Below are 12,476 nucleotides of genomic sequence, written 5' to 3'. Positions count from 1 at the left end.
AGGGTTAGGGCTAGGTTTTGTGTGAGATTTATGGCTAGTGTTAGGGCTATGGGTAATGAAAGAGTCTGGTTTATGATTATGGCTGTTTTTAGGGTGGGATTATGTATAGGTCTATAGTTAGGGTTAGGTTTTTTGTTAGGATAAGGTTTAGAGGTAGGGTTTATGTTAGGATAAGGTTCAGTGTTTGGGGTACCATTGAGTTTAGGGTTAAGGCCAGAATTAGAACTAGAGTTAGGTCTAGGTGTACAGTTAGTCTTTACATTCGGTTAATGGTTATTGTTAGGGTGAGGGCTAGGATTTTTTTTAGGGCTAGGGCTAAAGTTATGTCTATATTTAGGATTAGGTTTAGGTCTAGTGCTAGTACTATGGATAGGTTAGGTATAGGTTTACCGGTAGGGCTAGTGTTAGCGTTCGGTTTAGAGTTATAGTCAGGCTTAGACCTACAGTTAATGTTAGGGTCAGAATAAGGATCAGTGTTAGGCTTAGGCTTTGGAATAGGTGACTAGGTTAGAGCTAGTAATAGGGTTAGGGTTTGCAGTAGGCTAATGATTATGGTTAGAACTAGGGTAGCATTAGGATGAGGGTTTGGCTTAGGGTAAGGGATAGGGTTAGAGCTAGGGTTAGGGTTTTGGCTAGGGTTAGGGCTAGGGTTATATATAGGGTTTGGGTTAAAGCTAGTGTTAGGGCTCAGGTTAGGGTTAGGTTTTGTGTTAGGATTAGGGCAATGGCTAATGTAAGAACTGGCTTTACAATTAGGGCTAGTTTTATGGTTAGGGTTGGGGCTAGGTCTCATGTTTGGCTTACGTTTAAGGTTAAGGTGATATTTAGAGATAGTGTTAGTTTTAGGGTCAGATTCAGGGACAGTATTAGTTTTAGGGATAGGGTTAGGACTAGATGTATCTTTAGAATTTGTTTTAGGTTAAGGATTAGGATTAGGGCTATAGCTTAGTTTTGTTTGAGGGCTGTGACTAGGGTTAGGGCTAGCTTTCAAATTACCATTAGGGTTAGGGCTAGTGTTAGGGTGAGGCTTAGGTTTAGGGTTAGGGTTAGATTTAGAGTTAGTGTTAGATTTAGATTTAGGGCTAGGGATAAGATTAGGGCTAGGTTTGGGCTAGGGTTATGGCTAGGCTTTGGGTTATGGTAAGGGATAAGGTTAGAACTAGGGATAGGGATAGGGCAAGTGTTAGAGTTAGTCTTAGGGCTAGGGATATGATTAGGTTTAGGGTTAGAGCTAAATTAGGGCTAGAATTAGATTTAGGGTTATTAGTAGGAATAGGCTTTGGTATAGGGATAGGGTTAGGATTAAGATTAGGGTATGGTATGATGTTATAGCAGGTTTTGGCCTAGGACAATGGCAAATGTAGGGCTAGTGTTAGAATTAGTGTTAGGATTAAAGCTAGGTTTTGGGCCAGGATTAGGGCTATGGTTTTTGTTTGGGATAGGGCTAGCATTAGGACTAGGGCTAATGTCAGGTCTTGGGTTATGGGTAGGGATAGTTTTAGGGTTATGTTTATGGCTAGGTATAGTGAAAGGTTTAGGTTGAGGGTTAGCTTTAGAGATAGGGGTATCATTATAGTCAGGGTCAGGGTTTGTTTAGGTTGAGGTTTAGGTTTAGGGCTCAAATTAGCTTTAGGATTAGATTTAGTGTTAAGGTAATGGATATGTTTAGGTATAGGTTTCAAGTTATGTTTAAGGTAATGGATAGGGTTAGCGTTATGGATAGGGTTAAGATTATCCTAGGGTTAGCATTAGGGATAGAGTTAGGGTAAGCTAATGGATACGATTAGAGCTAGAGTTAGTGATTGGGTTATGGTTAGGATTAAGGCTAGGTTTAGGGTTAGAGTTAAAGCTAGGGTTAGGGCTTGGATTAGGGTTAAGTTTTAGATTAGTTTAGGACTAGGGTTAGGGCTACGGCTAATGTAAAAATAGGGTTACAATTATGGCTAGTTTTATGACTAGGGCTAGGTGTAGGTCTAGTATTAGGGTTAAGTAAAGCTTTAGGGTGAAGATTTGAGACAGAGTTATTGTTAGGGTGAGTGTCTGGGTCAGTATTAGTTTTAGAGTTAGGGATAACACTCACAGTACAGACAGGATTAAGGCTAGATGTATGGTTAGGTTTTGTGTTAAGGTTAGGGCAAGAATTAGGACTTGGTCTAATATCAGGTACAGGGTAATGGTTAGGTTAGTATTAGTGTTAGGGCTATGGATTGATTTTGTTTTAGGTCTAGGGCTTGGGTTAGGGCTAGTTTTAGGATTAGCAATAGTGTTAGTGGTATGGTGAGGTTTAGGCTTAGGCTATGATCAGGTCTAGGGGTTATTTCTGGTCTAGGTTTATAGTTAGGGTTAATTTGGGTTTAGGTTTATGGCTAGATCTAGTGTAAGTTTTAGGTTGAGTGCTAGGGTCAGGTTTAGATATAGGGTTATTATTAGGGTCACAGTCATGGTTAAGCTTTGGGTTAGGTTAAGGTATAGATTCAGGGCTCATTAGCATTAGAGTTAGGGTTAATGTTAGAATAATGTTTATGATTATGTTTAGGGTTCAGGTTAGCTTTAGGGTAATGGATAAAAATAGAGTTTGAGATAGGGTTAGGGTTATCCTAGGATTAGCATTATGGTTAGGGTTACAGTTAGGGTAATGGATAGTGTTAGAGCTAGGGTTAGGTCTAGGATTATGGTTAGGATTAAGGCTAGGGTTAGGTTTAGGGTTAGGGCAACTTTTAGGGTTACAGGTAGTCTTAGGGTAATGGTTAGGGCTATGGTTAGTGTTAGGATTAAAAAGAGGTGTAGGGCTTGGATTAGGGCTGGGTTTTTGGTTAGGGTAAGGCTAGGATTAGGGCTAAGCTTAATGTAAGAACTAGAGTTATGATTAGGGCTACTTTTAGGGTTATGGTTTGGGCTATGTCTAGTTTTAGTGTTAGATATACTTTTAGGGTGATGTTAGAGCTAGGGTTAGTGTTAGTGTCAGAGTCAGGGTAAAGGTTAATTTCAGGGTAAGGGTAGGACTGGAATTAGGGATAAAATTAGGCTAGGTGTAGGATTAGGTATTGATTTAGGTTAAGGGTTAGTGTTACGGCTATGGCTCGTTTTTTTAGGGCTAGGACTAGGTTAGGACTAGTTTTAGGATTAGCGTTATTGTTAGGGCTAGTGGTAGTGTGAGGTTTAGGCTTAGGGTTCGGATTAGATTTAGAGTTATGTTTAGATCTAGGTTTAGGGCTAGGGCTAGTGTTAGGGATAAAGTTAGGTAACTTTTAGGGTTATGATAAGGGATAGGGTTAGATCCAGGAATTGGGCTAGGGCGAGATTTAGTGTTAGTCTTAGTTCTAGTGTTAGAGTTGGGGTTAGGGCTAAATTAGGGCAAGGATCAGTTAGTCTAGGATTAGTGTAAGGATTAAATCTAGGGTTAGAGTTAGGGTTAGATTTATGGGAAGTGATGGGGTAATAGCAAGGTTTGGAAATAGGGTGAGGGATAAAATTAGGGATAGGCCTAGATTTAGGGTTTGGTTTGGGTTAGGATCAAGGCTAGGTTTAGAGTAGGATTAGGGCTTGCATTTGTGTTAGCTTACAGCAACATTTAGGGCTAGGGCTAATATCAGGTCTAGGGTTATGGTTAGGGATAGTTTTAGGGTAATGTTTATGACTAGGTCTAGTATCAGAGTTAGGTTTAGGGTAAGGTTCAGGTTTAAACCTAGGGGTATTATACTGGTCAGGGTCAGGCTTTGGATTTGGGGTAGGTTGAGGTTTAGTGTTAGGGCTCAAATTAGCTTTAGGTTTAGAGTTAGGGTTAGGGTAATGAATAGGGTTAGTTTTAGGCTTCAGGTTAGTTTTAGGGTTCATTTTATGTATAGGGTACTGGTATGGTTTAGAGTTAGGCCTAGGGTTAGCATTAGGTTCATGGTTATCATTAGAGTAATGATAGTATTAGGGCTAGAATTATGTTTGGATTAGGGCTAGAGTTAGGGTTCGTGTTAGGGTTTAGGCTATGGTTAGGTTTAGGGTATAGTTTAGGTTTTGCACTAGGGTTAGTGCTAAGGCTAGGGTTAGGTTTAGGGTTAGGTCTAGGATTAGGTTTAGTATTAGGGTTAGGACTACAGTAATCATTAGGGTAAAGGTAGTGGACAGGATTAGATGTATAGTTAGGGTTAGGTTTAGATTTAGGATTAGGGTTACTGTTAGTTTTAGTGTAACTGTTAGGGTTTGAGCTAGGGTTAGGAGTATGATAACGGTTAGGTTTATGGTTAGGTCTAGAGTTTGGTATTTGGTTAGGGTTAGATTAGGCCTAGGGATAGGGCTAGGGTTAACATGAGGTTTATGGTTAGAGTTAGGGTAATGTGTGGGTTTATAGCTAGGGTTAAGGCTAGGGTTAATTTTAGGATTAGGGCTAATTGTAAAGTTTGGTTTAGGGTTCGGGTTTAAGCTAGGATTAGTTTAAGGGTTAGAGTCAGGGATTGCATAAGTATTAGGAGTTGGTTGAGGCTTCAGGTGAGAATTAGGGCTACAAATAGAGTAAGAGTTAGGGTTATGGCTAGGTGTAGTATTAGGTTTAGGGTTATGGTTAGGGAAATGGGTAGAATTTTAGCTTGGGTTTGGGCTATGGTTATGGTTAGGATTAGGGCTAGAATGAGGGTTAGGGTTTGGCCTAGGGTTATGTTTAGGTTAAGGGTTCGGGTTCAAGCTAGAGTTAGGGCTTATGCATTATGTTCAGCATTATGTTTAGTGATAGGATTATGGTAGATTTTGGGTTAGGGTTATGTTTAAGGCTAGGCTTACCATTAGGGTTAGGATAATGGTTAGGGTAATGGATATGTTTAGATTTAGGTTTAGGGTTAGGGTTAGATTTAGTTTAGGGATAGTTATGGTTATGTTTAGGTTTATTTTATGGGTTTCAGTTTGAGTTAGGGTTAGGGCTATGGCGAGTGGTAGGTTAAGGGTTATGTCTAGGGTTAGTTTTCCAGTTAGGGTTAGGGTTAGAGTTATGGCTATGGTAATCAATAGGGTTAGGCTTATGTTTAGGGTAATGTGTAGGGTTAGAGCTAGCTTTAGGGATAGGCTTAAGTTTAGGGTTTTTTCCCTGGTTAGGATTAGAGTTAGGGATAGTTTTAAGTTTATATTTCAGGTAAGAGTTAGGCTCTGAGTAAGGTTTGGGACTAAGGCTAGGGTTAGGGTCAGGATCAGGGCTAAGGTTAGGGTTAGGGTTATGCTTAGGGATAGGTTTAGGCCTAGGATTTGCTCTAGGTTTTGTGTTCGGTTAAGGTGTAGGGTTAGGGCTATGGGTAATGTAAGAGCTAGGATTATGATTAGGACTAGTTGTAGGGTTAGGGTTATGGCTAGGTCTAGTGTTAGGTTTAGGTTTTCAGTTATGGTAAGGTTTAGAGATAGCTTAGTTTTAAATGCAGGTTTCGTGTTCAGGTTAGAGTTAGAGTTAAGGTTAAAGCCAGAATTAGGACTAGGTTTATATCTAGGGTAGGGTTAGTCTTTGTGTTAAGTTAAGGGTTATTGTTAGGGCTAGTGCTAGGTTTTTGTTTACGTCTAGGGCTAGAGTTAAGGCTAGATTTAGTATTAGGTTTAGATCTAGGGCTATTTGTAGAGTAAGGATTAGGTGTAAGTTTACTGGTAGGGATAGTGTTAGGGTTTGTTCTTGGTTTATGGTCAGGTTTAGACCTATGGTTAGTGTTATGGTCAGAATAAGGGTCAGAGTTAGGGTAGTGTTTAAGTGAGGTTTAGAGCTAGAATGAGGGCTAGAGTTAGCACTATTTATAGGGTTAGGGTTTTGATTAGCCTAATGATTAGAAATAATTCTATGATTACCATTAGGGATAGGGTTTTGCTTACAGTTAGGGATAGGGTTAGAGGTAGTGTTAGGGGAAGGGTTAGGGGAAAGATATGGTGTGATGTTACAGCTATGTTTAAGGCCATGGTGAGGGTTAAAATTAGTGTTAGGGATAGGGTTAAGTGTAAGGTTAGGATTAAAGCTAGTGTCAGACGTAGGATTAGGTCTAGGGATTGTGTTAGGGTTAGGTTAGCATTAGTGCTAGGGCTAATGTCAGGTATAGGGTTATGGTTATGCATAGTTTTGGGGATAGGTTTTTGGCTTGGTATAATATAAGCGTTAGGATGAGGGTTAGGGTTAGATTTAGAGTTAGGAGTATTATTACAGTCAGGCTCAGAGTTAGGGTTTGGTTTAGGTTAAGGTTTAGAATTAGATTTCGAGTTAGCATTAGGGTTAAAGTTAGAGTTAGGGTAATGATATTGTTAGGTTTATCGTTCATGTTTGGTTTTGAGTAATGGATATATTAGGGATAGGGATAGTGCTAGGGTGAGGCTGAGGATTAGCATTAGGGTTAGGGTTACGATTAGGGTGATGGATAGGGCTAGAGCCAGGGTCATGGCTAGGGTTATGTTTGGAGTTAGGGCTAGGGTTAGGGTTAGGTTTAGGTTTAGTGAATGGATTAAAGTTAGGGTTAGGTTTAAGGTAAGGATTAGGGCTAGGTTTAGGGTTTGAGTTAGACTTAAAGCTAGGGTTGGGTCTTGGATTAGGGCTTGGTTTTGGGTTACTTTAGGGCTCTTGTTAGGGATATGGCTAATGTAAATCTAAGGTTATGATTAGGGCTAGTTTTAGGGTTACATTTAGGACTAAGTCTAGTTTTAGTATTAGGTTTAGGTTTACAGTGATGTTTTGAACTAGGGTTAGTATTAGGGTCAGAGACAGGGTCACTGTTTATTTTAGGGTTACGGTTATGACTCAATTGGGTGTACGCTAAGGGGTAGATGTAGGGTTAGGATTTGGTTTAGGATAAAGGTTAGCATTAATCCTATTGCTCAGTTTTGTTTTAGGGCTAAGGATAAATTTAAGGGTAGTTTTATGATTAGCTTTAGTGTTATTGCTACTGATAGGGTGAGTTTAGGCTTAAGAATAGATTTACAGTTATGATTAATTCCAGGGTTAGGACTATGGCTACTGTTAGAGCTAAGATTAGGGCTACTGTTTGGCTTATGGTAAAGGATAGGGTTAGAACTAGGAATAGGGCTATGGCAAGAGTTAGAGTTAGTCTTAGAACTAGTGTTAGGTTAGGGTTAGGGCTAAATTAGGGCTAGGGAATAGGTCTAGGGTTAATGTTAGTCTTAGACCTAGGATTAGACTATTTTTATGGTTAGGTTTAGAAGAAGGTATGTCTGTTTGAATTCCACCTTCATTTCCATTTACCCATAGGTGTCAAAATGAAGTGAAACCTTAAACTACAAAATATTCATGATACTGAACCATTGAATTGAGAAGAACATAACTTGGGAGCATACTAAGGCTCAATAAAAGATGACTGTTGCCCACTATCAAGAAATTTGAACAAAACTAAGTCTCATCCTAACATTACCTCTAACTGTAGTCCTAGCCATAACCCTAAACCTGACATTAACACTAACCTGATTAGAGAATCATTTATCCAAGAATTCTCGCACTTGGGGAGCCTTGTGGGGCATGCTAAGTGATGAATCCTATCCAACATCAAACAAATTTTACCAAATAATCATGGGAGGTATTTCAGTACATGCATATTTTCCTATTTTCTCCTAAAGGACTCTCAGATTAAGTTGTTTTTGCATGCTTAAGCATAGGCCTACTTTTACAAGGAACATACCAGAGTCCCTAGAGAGAACTGATGGAGTGTGTCAAGTTTCAAGCAGCTAGCACAAACCCTGTTAGATTTTCAACTCCATTAACTTTCCCTTATAGGTCAAAATGAAGTGAAATCTTAAAATACAAAATGTTCCTGACAGCAAACCTGTGAACGGAGAAGGCCAAACCTGGGGAACAGAGTAAATCTGGCTAAAAGTTAAATCGTGCCAAGTCAAGTATCAAAGAATTTTGAATGAAAGTAAATCTAACCCTAATACTAGTTCTAATAATAGCACTTCCCCTAACTCTAACATTTTTATGGAACCTTTGACCATGGATTTTCAAAATTTGGGCAGCATAGTGGGAAAAGCTAAGAGATAAATGCTGCACAGTATCAAGGAAATCTGACCAAAAATTTGATGGAATATATCAGTACATGCATTTTTCCCTGTTATCTCCCAATGGACACTTGGATAAACTTGTTTTTACATGCTTAAGCTTAGCCTACTGTCACAAGAATAAACCAAACATTTCTCATAGAGAATTGATGGAGTGTGAATTTTCAAACAGCTAGCACCAATCCTGTTTGATTTCTAGCTCCATTTCCACTTACCTATATAGGACAAAATGAACTGAAACTTTAAAATGCAAACTGTTCCCTGCAGTGAACCATTGAAACTAAGAAGCCCAAACATGTGGAGTATAGTAAGAAGGAGAAAAATGAATCCTTCCCAGTATCAAATAAATTTGAACAAAACTAACTCTGACCCTAAAACTAGATCTAACTCTAGTCCTAACACTAACCTTAACACAAACCCTAACCTGTTTGGAAAAATGTTGATCCTAGAAGTCCCAAACTTGGGGAGCCTAGAGGGCTAAGCTATCAGATGAATCCAATGCAATATCAAAGAAACATGATCAAATAATTGAGGTGGTATTTCAATTCATGCATATTTCTCTGTTTTCTGCTAAAGGGCTTTCATATAAAGCTGTTTTTGCCATCTTAATCTTAGGGCTACTTTCACAAGGAACAAACCAGAGAGTTCCCACTGAGAACTGATTCAGTATTTGAAGTTTCAAGCAGCTAGCACCAACAGAGTTTGATTTCAACCTCCATTTTCATTTACCTATATAGGTCAATATGAAGTGAAACCTTAAAATACAGAGTGCCCTGTTAGCAAACCATTGAAATGAGAAGGTCCAAACCTGAGGAGCATATTAAGGCTAGGTAAAAGATGACTCCTTCCAAGTATCAAAGAAATTTATACAAAACTTACTCTCACCCTAACACCACATCTAAACCTAGCCTAACCCTAAACTTAACACTAACACTAACCTGATTAGAGAACCATTGATCATAGAAGTCCCACACTTGGAGAGCTTTGTGGGGCAAGCTAAATAATGAATCCTACTCAGTACCAAAAAATAAGACAAAATACTTATGGGAGGAATTTCAGTGCATGCATATCCCCTGCTTTCTCCTAAAGGGCTCTCAGATAAAGTTGTTTTGCGTGCTTCAGCTTAGGACTAGACTCAGAAGGAACATACAAGATTTTCCCCACAAAGAATTGAGGGTGTGTGTGCAGTTTCAAGCACCTAGGATAAACCCTGTTTGATTTCCAGGTCCATTTACATTTACTAGTATAGGTCAAAATGAAGTAAAATGAAAATATTAACTGTTCCAGACACCAAACAGTTGAACCAAAAGGCCTAAACCTGGGAAACAGAGTAAGGTTAGTTAAAGACGAATCCTGATTGTATCAAAGAAATTTGAATAAAGTAAATCTAACCCTAACATTACATCTTAACTGAGCCCTAATCCTAACCATAAACATTTACATAGCCCTATGCCTAACCCTAATTTTAACCCTAATTTTAACTGTAACCATTGGCCAAAGCCTAGCTCTAACTTTATCCATTAACATAACCCTAACCCTAACCCTAATTCTAATTGTAGCTGTAACCCTAACATTTACTTTAGACCTGCTCTAACCCTAACCCTCGCCCTAGCCCTAAATCTAGCTCCAACCATAACACTTACCCTAAACCTAACCCTAACACCAGGCCTATCCATAACCCTAACCTCAACCTTAACACTAGCCCTAATCCTAACCATAAACGTAGCCCTAACCCTAGCTGTAATCCTATCTTTTACCCTCAACAGAAGGCTTGCCCAAATGCTAACAATAGGACTAAACCTAACTGTATAGCTATCCCTACTGCTATTCAAAACCCTAAACCTAACCATATCCATTACACTATACCTAATGCTAATTTAAGCCTTAACCCTAATCCTTAACCGAAACCAATCCCTAATCCTGACCCTGACCATAATAATACACCTAGCTCTAAACCTGACCTTTACCCTAAACCTAACACTTACAGTAGATATATTCACAACCAAACTCTATAACTACCCTTAACCATAATGCTAGACCTCACATTAGCCCTAGCCTTAATCCTAGCCCTAGCCCTAGCCCTAACACAAACCCTCATCTGAGCCGTAAACCGAGCCTTAATCCTAACTCTCACCCTAACCCAAGATCAAATCCTAAACATAACCATAGGCCTAACCTTAACTCTAACTATATCAATTACTCTAAACCTAACCTGAACCCTAAATCTAACCCTATCTTTACCTGAAACCTATCCCTAACTCTAATTCGACCTTAAGCCTAAACTCAAACCTAAACCAAGTCCTAACACTGACCCTGGCCCTAAGAATTCTCCTATATCTTAACCAGACTCTTACTCTATACCTAACGCTTACAATAGAACTACCATAAACCTTTCCCTTAAACTATCCCTAACTGTAACCCTAGACCAGACATTAGCCCTAGTCATAACCCTCGCCCTAACCCTAACACAAACCCTAGAACTTATCCTAGCCCAAAACATTGCCTTAATTATAACACTAAACCAAACTCTAGGCCTAACCCTGACACTAACCCTGACGTTAATAATTCCATCTAGCTCTAAACCTGACTATTACCCTATACCAAACACTTACACTAGACTTAGCCGTAAACCTAACCCTAAAACTATCCTTAACCATAACCCTAGAAATGATTGTAGCCCTAGACATAATCCTAGTCCTAACCCTAGCACAAACCCTAGTCCTTATCCTAGCCCTAAACATAGCCTTAATTATAACCCTAACCCTAACCCTAGGCATAATGTTAACACTAAGCCTAGCCCTAATCATAGCCATAATTTATCCCTATCCCTAACCCTAACCCTAACCCTAGCCCAAAAACTAAATCTAACTCTCACTCTAGCCCTAATTCTAGTTCTAACCCTATACTTTACTGGAAGCCTAATCCTCACTCGAACCATAGCTCTAACCCTAGCCCTATTCATATTCCTGGCCATAACCCTACATCTAAAACTAAGTATAAATCTAACCCTAAAAATAAGCCTAAGCCAAAACCTAACCCCAGCCCTAACCCTAAGGCTAATCCTAAAACTAGCCCTAACCCCAGACCTAGCTCTAAAACAAAACCGACTCATAGATCTAACCCTAATCCTTAACCTAAACCAAGCCCTAATCCTACACCTAGCCCTAACCCTAGCAATAATTCGAGTCTTAAGCTGAACCCTAAAACTAATCCTCACCCTGACCCTGAACTTAAATCTAACCCTAGGTCTAAACATCACCCTAACCCTAAACCTAAACCTAACACTAGACCTAGTCCTAACCCCTAACACTAAAATTAGCCCTAATCATAAACCTAGTATTTACATTAGCTGTAACCCTAACCCTAGCCCTAACTTAACCCAAATCCTAGCCCAATTTCAAGTGCTAACACTAGTTTTAAACCTAAACCTAACTCTAACCCTATCAATAATTGTAACCATAATCTTAGTTTTAACCCTAGATCTAACCCTATCCATTACCATAACCATAACTCTAACCCTAATGCTAACCCTAGGCCTAAACCTAACCCTACCCCTAATGTTCACCCTATCCATTACCCTAAATCTAACCTGAAACCTAAACCAGTCCCTAACATTATACTGATCCTAACCTTAGTGTTAATTCAAGTCCTAACTTTAAACTTTAACCTATCCAAAATAATAATTGTGACCATGATTCTAATAATACTCTTAGCTCTAAACCTGAGCCTAACCCTAAATCTAATGCTTACACAAGGTGTCGCCATAACCCTAACCTTAAACTATCTTTAACCATAACCCTAGAAATGAAATTAGCCCCAAACGTAATCCTAGCCCTAAACCTAGCCTTAATCCCAACCCAAACCATAACCTGAGCCCTAACGCTAATTCTAACCCTCACCCTAGCCATAAACCTACATATTAACCCATCCCTTAACATAAACCTAACCATAACCCTAAACCTAACCCTAACCCCTGCTGTAACCCTATGTCTAATACTAAAAATAAGCCTAGCGCTAATCCTAGCCATAATTTAATCCTATCCTAACCCTAACCCTAGCCCTAAGACTAACTATAACTCTTGCTCTAGCCCTAGCCCTTGTTCTATCCTTAGCCTTAGTCTTAACTCTAGATCAAATCCTAACTCTATATCTAAACCTAACTCTAAATTTAACTGTAATCATAAGCCAAACCAAATCCTAACACTACACCTAAAGATAATGCTAAACCTAATACTTGCCCTTGCCCTAGCCCTAGCCATATAATAAAAACAAGCCATATCCCTAACCCAAACCCTGAACTAAACCAAACCCAAACCTTACTCCTAGCCCTAACCCTAACTCTAAATATTACCCTGACCCTGATGCTGACCCTAACACTAATTCTAGCTCTAATCATCACCCTAACTTAAATTAACCCTAACACTAGACCTAGCCTTTACTGTAACCTCAAAACTAGCATTAAGCGTAAC

The sequence above is a fragment of the Marmota flaviventris genome, chromosome 2, assembly GCF_047511675.1.
Source record: "Marmota flaviventris isolate mMarFla1 chromosome 2, mMarFla1.hap1, whole genome shotgun sequence".
NCBI classification, from domain to species: Eukaryota; Metazoa; Chordata; class Mammalia; order Rodentia; family Sciuridae; genus Marmota; species Marmota flaviventris.
Note: the sequence above shows the minus strand (reverse complement) of the source record.